The sequence below is a fragment of the Elephantulus edwardii genome, unplaced genomic scaffold (assembly GCF_000299155.1).
Source record: "Elephantulus edwardii isolate Elephantulus edwardi_28Jun2011 unplaced genomic scaffold, EleEdw1.0 scaffold00048, whole genome shotgun sequence".
Taxonomy (NCBI): Eukaryota; Metazoa; Chordata; class Mammalia; order Macroscelidea; family Macroscelididae; genus Elephantulus; species Elephantulus edwardii.
Genome location: NW_006399798.1, coordinates 17,158,520 through 17,178,375, shown reverse-complemented (window position 1 = coordinate 17,178,375; position 19,856 = coordinate 17,158,520). Strand labels below are relative to the sequence as shown.

Below are 19,856 nucleotides of genomic sequence, written 5' to 3'. Positions count from 1 at the left end.
TATCATGGGGGTGTTGCAACCTAGAAGACACAAATTTGACTAACAAGTTATAAGTACATGAGTCCAAAAATTATGGAAAAGTAAAAGAAAAGATTCTTCCATTGTTTTACAAACCCTCCCCCAGGTCCCCTCCACCATGTAGCCCTCGCTCTAGTCTCCTACCACCAACCATTTAGTTAGCAGTAAAAGAGTATACGGACTTGAGTAGGAAGTCTGTGGATACAGACTTTTAATAGGAAGTAGGAAGTGTGTGGATACATAACAATGTCATAAAATGTGAATGAATGATTGGATAGGAAATCAATTTGCTTTGTAACTTTTCACTCAAATAAAAATGAAAAATTATAACATCAATGTATTAAACGTAAATGAGTTTAAAAAAATTGAACACCTTCACAGATGCTTGAAAAATGGCTCATTATTCTGAAAACTGGTAAATGAAAGAATATTTCATCTACTATTCCTGTACAAATTGGACTTTGGTGAGGAAATCTTTTTTCTCTAGAAGTAGCCTAGATAATAAATTAACACCTTTTTGTAAACCTCTAATAAAGCAATACATCTAGGCAAAGATCAACGATCATTAATAGCTAAAGAAAAGAGAAACAAGAAAATTTATACTTTCTAATGGAAGCACATCATGAAGAAGTCTCATAAAAGTATGGCCCTCTAGGCATATATTTACAAAAACCATAGGGTACCAAGGAACACAGGATACAATTAGTAAAAGCTAGGAAGCCAAAAAACTCCACAGAATATAGATATTCCAAGTATAGATATTTGAAGAATAAAAACCCATACATATATTTAAAGAAAAAATAGAAAACTCAAAGAAGAAAAGGGGTTAAGCATAGCTTGAAAGAGGCATACCAACACAATACAACGTGTTCACCTTCTGGATCCTGGTTGGACTAAACCAATTATAAGAACGGAGAGGAGAAAAGAAGAAGAGGAGGAGGAAAATGGAAATGTACGTCTCTGCGATATGAAAGGGTTTTCTTATTTTCAATTGGTTTACAGATTTATGAGTGAAAATTATGCATAAAATGATTCCAAGTTCAGGATACATTCCATTTTTATAAATATAATAAGCACTAAGAAACATTCATGTAAGTAACATGGGAACAAAAGGTTACAGCAATGTCATTAAATTACATGAGCTATATGTCAAAATGTATGTCTCTCTGGAGACTAAGGTGCATCTGATACAGGCCATGGTCTTTGCAATCACTTGTTATGCATCAGAGAGCTGGACAATGACTAAGGAGGATAGAAGGAGAATTGATGCCTTTGAGCTGTGGTGCTGGAGAAGAGTATTGAGGGTACCGTGGACTGCTAAGAAAACAAACAGATTCATCCTGGAAAGGGTCAAACCGGGCAGCTCCTTGGAGGCAAGGATTCTGAGGCTCCGTCTAACATACTTTGGACATGTTGTAAGGAGGGACCAGTCCTTGAAGACAGCATGCTTGGTAGGGTGGAGGGACAGCGCAGGAGGGGAAGGCCCTCTATGAGGTGGATTGATTCAGTGACTGGGGCAATTGGGATGGGTGTATCAGAGATGGTGCGACTGGCACAGGACAGAGCAGAATTTAGGGCTGTTGTACACAGGGTCGCTATGAGTCGCAAGCGACTCAACGTTACATAACAACAACAACATATTGGAATGATTGTATGAAACACAATGTAGATGAAGGAATGTGTGAACCACAATGTACATGAATGAAACACAAAGTATACAAATTCCGTATGCAAAACAACATAAAAAAATTTTTCAAAGATATACTCAGATTTTATTACAAAGTACTTTTGGCACATTCACTTTCATTTTTTAAAAAATAAAGTAGTTGTACAGCTCATTCACTTCAAAAATATTTTTATGGTTCTTTCTGTAAGATTAAAGAAAAATTCCATCAAAAGTACTATTTTCATAATTTCAGAAGAACTATAAAGATTCTGAATTGTATTTAAATGAGAACATTTAAAAAAATGTTAGTGTTAGCTGGAAACAACCTAAATGTCTATCAACAGGCAAATGAATAAACACAACACGGTATAAGTAGTTCCTGATTTATACTCAACCTATTACAACTGTCTGCAAAACAGCTTCTATCAGAGCTTAATGAATTTTTTTCAATGATATCATGACTGAAGAAGGGAGATGCTAAAAACAAATGTTTACAGTGAAAAGATAAGCTTAAGATTTTTTTTCTAATCTAAATCAAGGACTTCTGTTGTTTGACAATACAGATCCAAATGCTGATCATACTGTTCAAATCAAGAGGTGGATTCAGGAAGCAGCGAGATGTTACCATAAAATGTGAAAGAAAAGCTCCATACAAATAACTCTCATTCATTTTGACTAGAAATACTGTTCTCATTCACAGTGGCAAACCAGATGATCCACAACTTTCCACAAGTAGACATTATTACCACAACTGACAAAATGCCAACACTGTACAACTTTATTTCATCATGTGAATAAATTCTTATGATGTGTATTTTTTATGTATGCACATGTATCTTTAAGTTTATATGCAAGGTTTCTAACCTCAAATAAAGAATGGGTTTATAAAGATATTAATAATAAAATGCATTGATAGTGAAAACCAACAAAAAGTATTCACTTTTGAAGAACCACCGTACAGTGGAGTCACTATTACTGAGTCATTTTTTTTTTTTTAATTTTGTGTGCGTGTACCGTCAAATCAGATCTGACTGGTACAGGAGGATATTGCGCCTCCTTCTCCGGCAGAGCGTCTGGTGGATTCGAACCGTTTTCCTCTGGGATTGCAGTGCAGCTTCTTGCCACTAGGCCAGTCATAAAGAGAAATAAGTCTTAATACATGCTACAATATGGATGAACCTTGAAACCATTACCCTAACTGGTTTGTCAGTCACAAAAGGATAAATATTTTATGATCCCACTGACAGAAGAAGACAAATGTAAAGTGGCCAAAGCTCATTAGCATTTACTCAGGGAAGGAAGAAGTCATCGCTTAGCAAGCACTAGGTTCCTGGGAGTTATGGTGTAATAGTTACAAAAGAATATGACAATAGTTGCTCAACATGATTATCACAACCAATGTGACTAACTATACATGTAAAAGTTGTTGACTTGATAAATATTTTGTCATATATATAGAGAGAGAGAGAAATATTAAAAGAGGAGGAAACTAGTACTCTCAAAATCATTTCAATTCTATTCCCAGCATTTTCTTAGTTGACATTCCACAGATTTTTTCCCCCAATGAACATCAGATTGTTATTTTAAGGCACACTAACAGTCTTTACCATGGAAAAAGTTCTACTTTAAATCAAATACTGATAAATGAAAACTCTTGTCTATGTCTTCACAGCTATATCACCAAGGTGATGCCATTATGTGTTTAAGATAAATTCCTTAAAACCATGTATGCCGGAACACAGCACAAGAGGGGAGTGGAGAAGAAAAAAGCCAACCCATGTCTGCGTTTTCCCATTTTCATTAATCAACAAATACTTACTGAGGATGTACTGTGTAGCAAGCCCAGTGCTAAGCATGGTATGATTACAAATGTATTAAACATCATTTGATTTTTCTTAAATGAAAAATGTTTTAACTCGTTATCTTTCACAAAATCTCCAAAGGTCAACCTAAACAAATATTCTACCAAACTTATTTATAGTAATTATATTTAAAGTCTAGTGGTATAAAAGCATACAATAATAAAAACAAAATTAATTACCATGTTTACAATTCTAACATGTAAAAAGAAATTTTTTTTATTTGTTCCTGTAACACTTAGCACACAGTTTATATAAATCACAGTAGAAGGTCCTGAATAAAGTGAATGAAAAATGTGCAACAACTAAAAATGCTAAAAAATGGCCAGGCATACTGGCATGAAAGAAGCTCTGTGAGCCAAATGGCCCATAGTTACCCTTTTAAGCCTGGAATTGAACTCACCCTTCTGGCACATTCTCAGCCAAACAATAAAGAAGTCTGCCTCTAAAGTGTTAAATAACACAAGAAAAGTACTTAATTATTCACAAAGTCAACCATGTAAGATTTAAAAAAAAAATAGCCCATTTACCCATGGATAAAGCTCACAAGATAGGAAGGAGTAGGATAGAAAGATTAATATAAACAAGACTCAGAGCAGTAACAAAAAAAGTATGGTTACAACATAAGTACTATCATTAAGGTAATAAAACAAAAAGTGGATGAATGGTTGAATGGAAAACTTATTTGCTCTATATACCTTCAAAAAATCACAACTTTTTAAAAAGTGTCTCTATAAGGTGGTTTCTACTAAACTATGGAATTTTCATTAAAAGCCTGAGTCACTTTTCACAGCTTCTAATTCTCCAACTCTATTCCAAATACATTTATTTAGATTTCAGGCTTCATTTTTCCAGTCCTTGGAGAAGGACATCATGATAGGAAGGGGGGAGAACAGCCCTTGGATGGGAGAGAATGACACGGGGTCTGTGATAATGGGGGCAGGTGTGTCAGAGACAATGAGCAAGGTGCAGAGCCACTGTTTAGATGGGGCAAGGTGCAGCCATTGGTTCCTAGGGTTGCTATGAGTCTTAGTCTACTTGACAGCACATAACAACTACATTTTTTGAGACCTTGAGCCCTGGTGCTATAGTGTTACATGTTAAGCTGTAAAAAGATGTTGTTGTTGTTGTTGCTGCTGTTATGTGCCTTCAGTCACCTGTGACTCATGGCAACCCTATGTACATAATTAGCTCTGAACCTTGCCCTATCCTGAGCCAATCTCTTAATTTCCAACACACTTAATCCCATTTTTCCACTCACTGAGTCAATCCATTTCTTCCGGGTCTTCCTCTCCTGCACTGTTCCTCCACCCTTCCAAGTATCGTGTCTCTCTCCAAGGACTGGTTCATCCTGGCCATGTGCCCAAAGTACGAGAGATGGAGCCTCAAAATCCTTGCCTCCAGAGAGCAGCGTGGTTTCATCATCTCCAGCAGTCTCCAGTATGTTCAACACTCTTCTCCTGCACTACAACTCAAAGGCATCAATCCTTCTATCATCCTTAGTTCAGCTCTCAGACACATAGCAAGTATTTGTAAACACCATAACCTCGATCAGGCACACTTTAGTCTCCAGACTGACACCATGCTCTTAAATATTCTAGAGGTCTCTGACAGCTGATTTTCCCAATGTAACTCATCTTTTGATTTTCTGACTGTTGGTGTCAAAAGTATTGATTGTTTTAAAAAAAAAAAAAGTGTGTGGATTGTGAAACCAAGCAAGTTGAAGTTATCAACAATCTCAATCTCTTCTCCATCATGAAGCTGCCAAATGGCCCAGTGGTGAGAATCTTTGTTTTCTTGATACTGAGCTTTAATCTATATTGAAGACTACAGTCTTTAACCTCATGTCCTCTTCAATTTCAACAAGCAAGGTTGTGTCATCTGTATAACGCAGGTTGTTGATGAGTCTTCCCTCCAATCCTGATGCCACACTCCTCTTAAAGTCCGGCCTCCCAAATGATCTGTTCTGCATACAGATGGAAAAGATGGAGATAGGATGAATCCCTGATGCATATCTTTCCTGATCCTGATTCATGCAGTGTTTCCCAGTTCGATTTTGACTATTGCTTCCTGGATCAAATATAGTGTCACATGAGCAAAACAAGTGTTCTAGGATCCTCATTTTTCTCAAAGTTAGCCATAATTTGTTGTGATCGACACAATCAAATACCTTTGCACAGTCAATGAAACACAGATAAATCCACCTGACATTGGCTATGATGTCCCTAATGCCATTGCCTGTTCTAAACCCTGCCTACACACCTAGCATTTCTCTGTTGATGCATTGTTCCAGCCATTTCTGGATAATCTTTAGCAGAATCCTCCTTGTGTGCGATATTAGTGATACTGTATAGTAATTTCCATACTCTGTTGGGTCACCTTTCTTTGGAATTGGAATAAATACAAATATCTTCCAGTTAGCTGGCCAGGTACCTGTCCTCCAAATTTCTTAGCATAACCTTGTGAGTACATTCAGGACAGCATCTGTTTGCTGAAATATGTCAGTTGGTATTCCATCAATTCCTGGGGCCTTGTTTTTTGTCAATTCCTTAAGAGCAGCTTGAACCTCTTCCTTCATCACCACAGGATCTTGATCATACGGTATTTCATTAAATTCTTCTGTGTTAGTTGACATTGAGTCGAATATGACTCAGCAACTCTATAAACAACAGATCTGAGCCCTCTCCTACCCTGTGCAATCCTCATCATCTATGACAGACTTGAGCTGACTGCTGCAGTCACTATGTCAATCCATCTCATTGAGGGTCTTCCTCTCTTTGACTGACCCTTCCAAAATAATGTTCCTTTCCAGGGAAGAGCCTCTCCTAACAATATGCCCAAATTATGGGACATTAAACTATGTCATCCTTGCCTCTAAAGAGCACTCTAGTTGCCTTTCTCCAAGACTGATCTGTTTATTCTTTTGGCAGTTCATGGACTATTCAGTGCTCTTCTCCAACACCACAACTTAAAAGCATCAATTCTTCTTGCATAGCAAATGACTGAAAAGACCATGGCCTGAGTCAGGCACACCTCATCAGCTGCTTCACAAAAGCAAAATGAAACAGTCTCCACCCTTAAGAAGTTACAGCCTCAGAAGCAACTAGATGGCAGTAGGTAAGGCTGGCTAGGGCAGGGCTGGGTTTGGTTTGACTCACTCTAGATATCAATCTTTATAGACATATCCCCATCTGCTGGCAAAAAGTGAAACTACAGGCTTTGCTTTTCTGCTTTTTTTAAGGCTATTTTTAAAAGAGTTGAAACTGACTTCACAGCAATGAATTTGATATTTTTTTACATTAATCATCAAGGTTGGATCTGTTCCTATAATGGCATAATATACTAATTCCCCATCACTAGCATAATTAAACCTTGATTTTTAGCTAAAAACTATACATTTACACAATATTTTATAACTTAAATATTGAGGGGTTCACATTATTTCTAGTCCAGTATAAACCTAAGATGAGTAGTATTATATTAAGATACATGAAAAGAAAAAACAAAATTTTAAGATCTATTTATGGCTATTTTCTTTGTAAGCTTCCAGGACTTAACCGAGGCCAGGGACAGGGTAGATATGCTTACATTTTAAGAAACTTAAGTTTCTTCCTTTCTTTTTTCTTAATATACAGAAAATGTACGCTCACTGAATTACATAATTAAGAAAAAATAACAACCTACAGTAATGCAATTATATATCTTTTCTTTTCTGTGGTCATATATTTAGATATTTTTTTTTTATTATTACCCAGCTCTTCCAGAAAATATGTAAGAGAGGTGATAGCTGGAAAATAAGTAAGCCTTGTTAAATCATGCTTGTCACAATCTATTTTTATCAAAAGTGATAAGAATCAGAAGAATATAACAAATTTTGAAAAGAGAAATTATAGGGTTTCTATCTTGAGCGCAAACTGATTTCTTTCTCTCATGGCAAATGTCTGCATATACCAACACCTTGCTTTAAGAACACTTGTTCACTGAATAAATTCACTCACTCACTCATTGCTATTAAGCTGGAACTCGCTCACACTGCTGTCAGCTCATAGGTGACCCTCCAGCAGGTTTTCAGAGGCTGTAAATTGCTCAGGAGGAAACTGCCCATTTCCCCCTCATCCTCTGCCACCAAGGAGCAGTATTCAACCATACTGCCATCATATGATTATGATTCAATTACGATTCACATGACCTTTCGACTCACAGGGACCTTCTATCAGGTTTCCAAGGCTGTAAATCTTAACATGTAGAGGCTGCACAACGTCCTCCCATGGAGAAGCTTGTGGGTTCAAGCCGCTGGAGCCATGAAGCCTCCTGTCTCATGCACAATCTGCTCTACACTACTGCCACCAACGCTCCATGAGGGTGTTCAAACTCACCTCACAGCCTTCAAAATCATAAAATGACTCAGAGCTAACCCCACAAGGGGCTTTCCTAGAGGATGCAAATGGTAGGCAGGAGGACAAGTCAGCTTTCTCCCACAGAGCCACTCGTGGATTTGACCCATCAGAGAAGCAAGCGCTTTTGGAAGTAGCAGCTCAATTCCCTGCAAACCAGAGATCCCTTTTAAAGGCGTTGCAAGATCTTTTATGAAAGACTCAATTATACTTATTAAACTGTTCTTATAAAAAATGTTTATGAAAAGCTTTTTAAAATATCTCTCTCACTGCATTCACAATGACCCTCCAATGAGTTGTGAGGCTGTAAATCTTAACAAGGAGACTGTCTATCTCTCTCCAGAGAAAGAAAGATCAGGATGGTCAACACCTGAAATGTAAAAATACAGCTCCTCTGACTCACAGCAATCTCCCGTCGGGCATGTGGGGTTGTAAATCTTTATGGTACGAAGCTGCTCTCTGTCTCTCACAGAGCAGCTGATGGATTTCAAGTCACTGACTTTTAGGTTAGCAACACAACTCCCAATATCTTAAATGTAAAAACAGTTATTAGTTGGGAAAATTATATACATAACTATTTTCCCCAATAAAATTAATCACAATCTCAATTTCTTCTTTTGTTACCAAAAGACTTATTTTAAAGCCATAATGATGGATAAATCATAAACACTGCACTGGAACAGATGGGGGGAACTATCTGAAAGAAATATATGATTAGGCATTATATGTATGACAACAATCTGGAACAAGTAGTGAACTGCAAACTGGACTGGGGAAGGGACAAAGGAGGAGGAGGGAAGAAAATGTACAATGAATTTAAAAAAAAATAAAACTGAAACTTTTTAATGTAATAAAAAAAAGCATAGCAAGCTGAGCTGACCCCAAGGTCAGATGTGTCTGGCAGTTCTAGTCCTCCGCTGAGAGAAAGACAAGAAAGGTGAACGGTGTCCTCCCATGATTTCCAGCCATGGAACCCAGAGGGGACTTGGGATGACTCAACTGACTAGACAGCTGTGTATGAATGAGCAGCTTATAGCAAGCTGTGCTGCTAACACAAAGGTCCCACATCTCTAACAGTTCAAATCCACCTACAGATGAACAGGAGAAAGATGGGCAGTCTGCCTCCATTACAATTTACAACTTCAGTGGAGGTCGCTTTGGTCAGAACCAGTCAACAGAGGTGAGGTTTGAGAATCAAAGTAGTCAGGCATTACAAACAATACATTTATAAAGGGACTGACTTATAAATAACGGGAATAAACTAGATAGTCCAAAATACAACTACATGCATATGCTACTGTTATTGTGTGCCATCTATTACTCATAGCTGATCCCTCCAGTGGGTTTTTTCAGAAGTGGTAAATCGCATAGTAGGAGACTGCCCATCTTTCTCCCTCAGAGCAGCTTGTAGGTTTGAACTGCCTGCCTTTAGATTAGAAGCACAGCACAACTCCTTACCACTAAGCCATCAGATTCCACTACAGGGATACATAGTCCACTGATTTTTTTTTAACTTAAGTGCCAAGACATGTCAATGGAAGAAACAAGCAATTTCAGCAAACAGTGCTGGGAATGCTGTTATCCATAAGCACACATACACACAAAAGGAACCATGACTCTTATCTCATACTATATAAAGGATCATAAAATTAAGTGTAAGCGCTAAAGCTATAAATAATACAGAAGAAAATATTCTTTTGGGTTAGGTGGAAAGTCCTTAAGGCTGCAAAAAGACATGAGCCATACAAAAAATATTTGTAAAACTTTTATCAATATTAGAAATTTCTGCTCTTTTAAAGACACAACTGAAAAAAATGGGGTTGGAGGAAGCCACAAACTGAGAGAAAATATTTGTAAAACACCTCTCTCATAAAGAACTTGTATCCAAGACAGAATTCTCAAAACTTAGTATTAACAAACTTAAAACCCTGGATAAAAAAACCTTAAATATAATACTCAGCAAAGATGAATAGATGGCAAATAAGCAAAAGAAAAGATGCTCAACATTCTAGGTTATAAAGGAAATGAAAAAGCTATACATCAATTAATTGGTAAGTGCTGATAAGTTGGAATCAACTCATAGGTGACTCTCCAGTAGGTTTTCAGGGGCTGTTGACCAAAATGAAGGTGCCTTCCCATCCTTTTCTAGCAGAGCAAAGCCTCTGCTTTTGGGTCAGTAGAACAACTCCTTACCAAAGCCACCAGGCTTCCCTCAATTGTTAGTGTTGTTGTTACGTTGTTACTATTGTTGTTATGTGCTTCAGAGAGACCCTATGAACAGCAGATCTGATTCCTGCCCTATCTTGTGCCATCCTCATCATCTCTAATACACCTGAGCCCACTGACAGTCACTACATCAATCCATCTTATGAATCTTCCTCTTTTGAGCTGGCCAAGGACAATGTCCTTCTCCAAGGACTGGCCAATCCTGATGTGTCCAAAATATGTGAGATGGAGTTTCACTATTCTTGCTTCCAAGGAACATCTTTGGTTTTACTTTCTCCAGGACAGACCTCTTTGTTCTTTTAACAATCCATAAAATTTTCAGAATTCTCCAACACCACAACTCAAAGGCATTGATCATTCTTCTATCCTTAGTCATTGTCCAACTTTCAGATGCATAGCAAGCAACTGAGAAAACCACAGCCTGGATCAGATGGACACCTCAGTCTTTAAACTGACATCATTACTCTTCAGTACTACAGAGGTCTCTGACAGCAGATTTTCCCAATGTAACATGTCTCCTGATTTCTTAACTGCTGGCAACCAAGTGTTGATTGTAGTTCCAAGTTAAGATAAAATTGGTGCCAATTCCAATATTTTCTCCATCTATCCTGATGTTGCCTATTGGCCCCATGGTGAGAATTTTTGCTTTACTGAGATGTAATCCATAATACAGTCCTTGTTCTTCTGTAACAAGTGCTTCAAGTAATTTTCACTTTCAACAAGCAAGGTTATTTGCATAATGCAGGTCATTGATGAATCTTCCTCCAAACCAATTGTGTATTCCGTCGATTCCAGGGGTTCTTATTTCCTACTACTGTCTCCAATGCAGCTTGAACTTCTTCCATCATCACTACTGCTTCTTGATCATATGCTACATCCTCACATGGTTCTGTGCCAGCCAGTCTTTTTGGTAGAATGACTCTGCGTATTCCTTCCATCTTGTTTTGATGTGTCTTGGTTCAGTCACAATTTTTGTCTGTCGTCCATTAGTATTGCAATTCAATGCTTGAATTTGTTCTTCAGTTCTTTCAGCTTGAGAAAGGCCTACCGAGTTATTACCTTTTCATTTTCTTAGTGCAGTTCCCTGCACAATCTGCTGTAATACTTTGCTTTATCTTCTCAAATTGCCTTTGAAATCTTCGACTCTTTTACTTCTTCATTTCTTCCCTTTGCTTTGTCTTCTCAAAGCTCTGGTACAATTTTTAAGAGTCTCCTCTGACATCCATGTTGGTCTTTTCTTTTTCTCCTGTTTTTGTAATGACCTTATGCTTTCTTCACAGAGGATATCCTTAATGTCATCCCACTTGTCTTCAATCATTAGTGTTCAATGTCTCAAACCTATTCTTGAGACGGTTTTTAAATTCAGATAGGAGAGACTAAAAAGGTCATATCAAAGACTAACAGCAGCATGTGTTTCCAAAAACAACCACTCTGAAATACAGTTAGGCAACTTGGTTTTGTTTAAACACACCCGTTTACCATATGACCCAACGACCTTACTCCTAGGCATTTACCCAAGAGAAGTACGTTAAAAACAAAAAAAAAAAGACACGTACTCAAATGGTCATAGCAGCTTTATTATATTAACCAAAAACTGGAATCAACCCAAATACATATGGGTATCTGTGAATGGGTAAGCAACTTGAGTATAAACATTGTCTGTTATGTACCATCAAGTCAGAACCAAACGATAGCTGACCCTTTAAGGGGTTTTCAGAGGCATTAAATCACCTGGGAGGAGACTGTCCATCTTCTTCGGGCAAAGTGTCTGGTGGATGAAAATTGCACGTCTTTGGGTTGGCAATGCAACTCCTTACCACTAAGCCACCAGAGCTCCCTTTTTTTTTTCAAGTCTCACAACAATAGTTTTAACTTTATTTTATATTTTCCATCACCCAATGCCATGAACCCCACAAATGATTCTTAGACTAATAACACATGCAGCAGTCAGACACTAGGATGTTGGGGGGTATTTTTAATGACTGAAATTGAAGATTTAAAATCTCAGCTTCTGGAAGAACCACTTGTTTTTGCCTGTCTAGTACCTCTCCTCAAACTTGATCTTGGCTTCCCACCTTGCCTTGCGTTTAAGAGCAGGGTCTCTGACGACATCCTTGTTAACAACGGTTTTGTCCAAGGGGATATCCACAGAGCACCTTGTGGGCATGAGGTGATTGTGGTTATAAACTTTCACAAAGGACTTGATCTTTGACCTCCTGGCAATTTTTTTCTTGCCCATGGCAGCTGTCTCTTTTCGGGGATAGCGGTCAATTCCAGCTACCAGAGCGTGGCTGTAGGGGCGGACGGAGGTGCCATCATCAATGTTCTTGACGATGACAGCTTTGCGTCCAGAGTAACGTCCAGCCAGGACCAGCACCACCTTCCCTGGTTTCATGAACTTGCCCATTTCGACAGCTGAGCATTTGACTGCAGAGCTTCCTTTATAAGTACTATCTAGTCACATACTGGATCAGGTGTGCTTGATCCAGGCCATGATCTTCACAATTATTTGCTATGCATCCGAGAGCTGGGCAATAACTAAGAATGACAGAAAAAGGCCCAATGCCTATGAGTTGTGGTGCTGAAGAAGAGTGTTGAAAAGTACCGTGGATTGCCAGGAAAATAAACAGGTCCATCTGCAGAGGATGAAACCAGTTTGCTCCCTGGAAGTAAGAATTCCAAGCCTCTCTCTCACATACTTTGGGCACGTGGTCCCATGGGGCCAGTCCTTGGCGAGGGAAATCATGCTTGGAAGAGTCGAGAGACAGCACAGGAGAGGAAGACCTAAGATGAGATGGTCTAACACAGTAACTGGGGTAATCAGGGTAGGTGTGTCAGAGACCAACTTGCCTCAGGATAAAGCAGACTTCAGAGCTCTCATGTACAGGGTGTGCATAGCGTGGCTGTGAGTAGTAGTTGACTGGACAGCAGATAACAACAGTCATCCAAAAATCCTCAGGAAAAACATCAAACTACTGATATACAACACAGATGGAACTTAAAAGCATTCTAAATAAAATTAAAACTCCAAAGACTACATACATTCAGAACAAACTGACATGAAATTCTGGAAAAGGCAAAACTACAATTACAAAAAGTCTATCAGTGATTACCAAGGCCTGGGAGTAAGGAGATTTCTTATGAAGTGGCCCAAGAAAACTTTCTAGTAAGAAACAAATCCCCTTTGTGCAATTATTAATGTAGTAATTTCTACCTTTAATAAATCATCATTAAGATATATTTAAAAGAAAAAAAAGATTTATTTAAAAGCTTATGCCTTATGTTAACAGTCAAGTTTTAGTAAGAAATCAAAGTGCCAAATCAAATTTAACTGCTACTTTTTAATATCATATTAAATGTGACTTTAAAAAAAAGTGGTCAGTGGCCTCAAAAGCTATTCTAAAACAAATTAGCATAAAATCTCCAAATGGAAAAAAAATCCGAGACAAAATGTTAATTCTACTGTAAAAGATGCCAAATATTGATAACCAACACAAACATGGCATGAAATACCAGGCACAGAATTCAGCACAACTGCTAAAATAAAAAGTGTACTTAAAGGGGGAAAACAACACTTGACCACATTCCTAAATATAACTAACAGCATATTAAAAACCAAAATAAAAATATCATAAATTAGCCAGAATTAACTTTAAAATTGGAAGAAAATGATCCTGATCAATATGGGTTGTTGCTGTTGTTAGGTGCCATTGAGCTGAGTATGACTCATAGTGATCTTATGAACAAAAGAGCTGAACCCTGTTCTATCCTGCGCCATCCTCACACTGCCTGACACACAACAGCCCAGGCAGCTTACACCCTAAACAAATGTAAAAATATGGTCCTAGTTGGGAAACATCAATGCTTCCTTTTCTCAATGTAATGCAATTTTAACTATAATCCTAATGAAATTTCTCTTTAACCTTGACAAATTTAAGGTTCGTGGAGAAGAGCATGTGAAAACATGAAAAGCTTTTTCTTGCATATTTAATTCTGAAGCGTCAAGAAATAGTAAAATATTGTTAACTAACACGTTGATTCTAAGTCAAAGTGACTACTGACAGAGTCCAACAACCCTGTAGGGTTTCCAAGGCTTAAATTTTACAGAAGCAGCCAGCCACATCCTCCTTCTGTAGACAGGCTGATGAGTCCAAACTACTAACCTTTTTTGGTCAGCAGCTGAGTGCTTAACCTGCTCAAGGGCTCCTTTTATCACTTTAGAACAAATGACCTATCTAACACTATTAAAACTATTACTACAACAAAAACAGACAAGAAGAAACTGATGAAGAAATACATCATTTACGTAAGTGGTAAACAGAAAATATTTACCTTCACAAATAAATTTGTAATACTATATTCATGAAAAAGGAACCCTGGGAGTAAACCCTGGGATTTGCTGCTAAGCAAAAGGTTGATGGTTCAAACCCTCAAGCTGCTCCACAGGAGAAAGATGTGGCCGTTCCCTTCCATAGAGAATCACAGTCTTGGAAATGCAGTCCACCTATCGGGTTGCTTAAGAGTCAGAATCTAGAGTCAGGCGTGTAGCCAGCCGGAGCGGCGGCAGCGGCTCTGGACCGCTGTGGCGCTGGGAGCACCGGCAGCGAGCGCGAGGCGTGCGGAGACGCTGGCTGCGGGGACCTGGTGACAGCGAAGAATTTTGTAAATCAAGCAATATTCTTATGACAAAAAAAAAGTCAGAATCTACTTAAAGTATTGAGGATATAAGTGAAGTTAACAAAAAAAAAAATCTAAAGCAAGCATCAGTTATAATAATAGAACCATAAAAAGGGATAAAGACACTTTTTGTCTGCTGCTCTAAAGTAAAATACTGGAAAATACATCAACAGACTTTAAATAAAAATCCCCACCCTTTAATCTAATAGCATCACTGCTATAAAAGTAGCCTAAAAAAAACCCGTTTACAAAATCATACCTGCACCAAGATGCTTCCAACAATTATTTCTAAATAAATTTTAAAATGACCAAATTTAAGCAGTGGTTGTTATCCTGTAAGTTAGTATACTTTAACTATAAACACAGTTTTCATAGCTCCCAATCCAGTCTAGCCTCCTTATTTTCTAAACAGATGATGCTTATAAAAGCAGGTATATCACTTTTTAAACCTTTCAATAGTTTCCACTGTTTGGGGGGAAATGCCGTCGAAACTTCTTGCCAAATTTAACAAGATCCTAGATGGTTATATTGGTCTCTGTCAATACGTCTAACATCATCGCTTGTCACTCATACTCTATATACTGCCAAAAAAGAAAACTTACAGACCTACAGAAAACATACAGCATTAATTCAAAACAATGCAAAAAAACAAAACCACCCAAAACACCAAACCCCAAACAAACAAAAACCCAGCTCTTAATCCAGGACTAAAACAAGGATCCTGCCTTCATGGAGCTTATAGTCTTGAGAGAAAACAAGTACCTTTCAGTAGTTTAGCTCTGATTCTAGAGACAAGATCCTTATACAGTTAACTGAGAGGTCAAGTCAGGTCAAGCAAAATTCTAGGATTAAGAATAATCTTTTAACACACTGCCACAAAAAGACAGCAAATGTGTTTCTCAGCACGGTCATCAATTTTAACAGTGTGTGAGGCAATGTGTTAAGGGAGCTCTGGTGGCCTTGTGGCAAGAAGCTACGCTGCAATCCTGAAGGCACATGGTTCAAATCCACCATATGCTCTGCTGGAGAAGGAGGGGCAATCTCCCTTTTTGTCAATCGGATCTGACTTGATGGCATACAACAAAAGAAAAGAAAAAAATTAAAAGAATAACCTGTTAGTTGACTTTTAAAGAGTAAAGATTTCAGGAGGCAGGAATAATTCCAAATGAATAGATTATATTTCTCCTTATTTTTCCACACAAATTCTAATAGGTTTGTAGAAGGCTTTCAAAACTGACAATTTCCCTTAACTCCAAGTACTAATGTGGGGCCTTAAAATGGCAAGAGATTTAAACTTAATTGAGTGCTCACTCACCCCCAGCCAGCCAAGGAGTCAATTCAAACTCACAGCTATCACACCAATTCCTAAGGGCTATAAATCTTAATGGAGAGACAGCCCATCTTTTTTCCCTTAGAGTGGTTAGTGTATTCCACCCTCCAGAGACTCTCAGCAACATTCCAAGGACACAAGACCAGAACGGCTTAATACAATGTTGTTGTTGTTGTTGTTGTTATGTGCCTTGAGTCAACTGCAACTCCTAACAACCTTGTATGTACAACAGCCCTAAACTCTTCTCTATCCTGTGCCAATCTTACTGTCTCTGACACATCTACCCCCTTTACCCCAGTCACTGAATCAATATCCCATTGAGGGTCTCCCTCTCTTGCATTGTCCCTCCACCTTCTCAAGCATGACATCCCTCTCCAAGGGTTGTATAACACGTAATATTCATATGTGATGTAACACAGTTAAATACAACAGTATTTCAAGGGCCCAGTATTCTCAGAACATAAATGCAGAAGTAAACAACAACCAAAAAAAAGCAGCAGAGAAGAGAAAAACTAGTAAAAACAAACTTCAACAACTTACTACAATATAAACCAGAAAACTAAACTCACTGTCGAGGAGTGGATTCCTTCTCCTGTCTATTCCATAGGGTTTTCTTACAAAATAGGACTGATCTTTTACAAAAAGCCCTGACAGTACAAATGGTTATGTACTCATTGTTAGCCAAAGACTGGAGGTTTGAAACTGCACAATGATAAGACCCAGTGATCTACTCTCACAGAGGTTAGAACCTAAGACACTCCGTGGGGGAGTTCTGCTTCCCACTAGGGTCACCACTAGGAACAGAACATCTCAAGCACAGTGGGGGTTTTGGTTTGGTTCTTTTAGCTGCAGACAAGGTTAATTCTATGACTGTCAAAATTGTATATATTAATAATATGAGGAGCAGCATAGAAAAATACTGAAATTTCACAAAAATCTGCAATAAATCTTCTAGAGAAGTAATCTATTGTTTCTCCATGACTAAGAATTTTAAATATTAGAAATGTCACAAAACAAACAGCTTTTCCAGCTTTTAGATTTTCATAAATAAAAATCAAATTGAAAAACTCTTTCCAACCCAATGTAAGAAGAGTTTTATCAGTCATATATAAATTTTACATTTTATAATCAATTTTCTCTAGAAACACTAATTGAACTTGACAGTTTTACCACATAGTCCATTTTAATGATCAAGTGTTAATGTGTCATAATGAACAACAAAACTAGTTTGATAGAACAAACCGGGCTTTAATCAGCAAATGGCCTATGGAATCTCAAATTTGGAATCAAATCAGTCCTGCCTTCAACAAATGCCAAATTATTCACTAGTTTATTGTGGCCTTAGGAATAATATGTGGAAAAATCTAGTATCTATTGGGGGCAGAGATCCCATGGCTCAAATATTCATCTGTGTGTTTGTGTGAAAATGAAAGAATTATTTACAATTTTAAGTAGCAGGGCAATGCAACATTAAAGATATATATAACCATTAACTATAATTCATAAAACATCTTGTTAAAAAATCTTGTTATCAAAAGCACATCATCAATTTAAAATACTAATATGGTACTAGCTTAAATAAACCAAAGATAAATAATTTCAAAGCACCTAATAACCCAAGTGTATTGTCAACTAAGTAAAAACTGACTGTGTAGTCTTCTTTAAAAGAGATTTTTTTTCCCTTCCTTTATGGAACCCATACCTAAATGAACTATTAAACACTTACTCTAAAGGTATGCCAAGTATTTCTTAAGATCTTAACAAAGAATCAACTTTTTTTTTTAACAAAACGAGGCCTAGGTTAAATATTTTATTTGGCTTCTCAAGATGGACTGAGAAGTTGGGCACTAGCTCCAGACCAATTCCTGGACGCACATCAAACACAACCCTGTCATTTATCCACTCAGTCAAAACAATCTTTTCCATCTAACCCTTTAATGTTTATGTCCTAAAAAGCTACTAATTGAATCCAGTTCTTGCAATCGATTTGTTAAGATATATCCCATCTAATTTATGAATGATAAAACTGAAAACATGAATGTTAACTTTCTTGTCCAAAGAGTTCAAATGTAACAAAAAAAGAACAAGCAATGCTTGTAAAAACTGTCACATTTTGAGAGAGAAAGATTCAGAGATAAATTCTCAATAATTTCAAGAAAGTGAGAGTACCACTACTATTTTTATACTTAAAGGAATAATGAAAGACAAAGAGTATTTTAAAATTCCTCAGGAAAATGTTAAAATGCACAATCTCTATATATTTAATCCAATAGTTCTACTCCCTTTGGAGTTCCCCTCCAAAAAATAAGTGTAGCCTTTCCTCCTAACGAATTTTGTCTTTGCAATATTTATCTTCTATAGGAAAGAAACCACAGATAAATACTTTCTAAAACTTTTAAAAACAATTATTGAGTCGATAAAAGCCTCATTTTATCTGCAGAAAACCAAAACCTGTTTTCTCCTTAACTTCCTCCATGGCTACAGCCCGAAGGGGAGTAAATGACCATTAGCCTATTTTTTTTTATTATTATTTTTGTGTGTGTATACCGTCAAATCAGATCTGACTGGTACAGGAGGAAACTGCCCTTCCTTCCGATTCGAACCGTGTGCCTCTGGAATTGCAGTGCAGCTTTCTTGCCACTAGGCCACCAGAGCTCCCCTACCATTAGCCTATTTCTGATGCTTTTTGCTCACCTGGAGTCACAGGGCCTTTCCATGATCAGAGACAACTGGACTGACTCCAGGAGAGGAACAGGAGCTGATAAACTCTAAAGCAACAAAGATCCCTTATCAAAGTTCCCATTGACTCCCAGGAAAATAAGGAAATGGAATGGGAGGAGGGTGAAAGGCAGGGAGACCAGCATCCTCCAATCCAGATTTTCCAGTCAGAGTCATTGAGTTCATGATTCTTGACCATATTCCCTCGGGGAAGTCAAGCTGTCGTCAAAGTAATGTTCTTTCCCCCCCCTTTACACCACAGGCAACATATATTAAAGCTAAATTCTCAAATAACCCAAGTTATGGCAAGTTTTGATCTGGAAAAGTTCAGCTTCGTGGATTGGAATGTGACACATAAACGCGCAACTACAAAATTTGTCCATATAAACCTTAAAGGCAAACCTATTTACAGTGTATTCTACAGACAAACGCATTCTGTAAGGAAAACCATCTTTTCTCGCCACACATTCGAAGAAAAACGTGGATCATTTCTCAATAGGCCAACTAAGAGAACTTACTCTGATTTCACGTCCACTTTTCAAACCAAAAATATTCTGTCTTTCAAATAGGATGACACGTCGAGGGACGAGTACAAAAAAAAGAAAGAAAAATGGCAAGAGAAGTGAAATATACCTGCAAAGGTTAAGGTTTTACACCACCAGGCGTCGGGACTACTTTTCTAAGAGTATTCTTCCCAGACTCTCTAACAAGCCCTCAGTCATTCTTTTCCATTGGCAAGCTGCAGAAAAGGGAAGGCGGCCAGCGAAGGGGGAAGGTTCTCGTCTCGTAAGTTTCCCGGGCCATAAACTTAAGAAATTCTCACACACACACACAAAACACACAGGAGGCAAGTTCTCTTGCAAGTTTGCTTAGCAATGTACAGACACACACACACACACACACACACACACACACACACAGGAGGCAAGTTCTCTTGCAAGTTTGCTTAGCAATGTACAGACACACAC

The 19,856-nt window shown here is 37.8% G+C and overlaps 1 protein-coding gene across 1 annotated transcript in view; it reads right to left on the bottom strand.

Moving 5' to 3' along the window:
• The window catches only part of SMURF2 (SMAD specific E3 ubiquitin protein ligase 2), a 111,154-nt gene that overhangs the window by 90,405 nt on the left and 893 nt on the right, over positions 1-19,856 (bottom strand). The window lies entirely within an intron of this gene.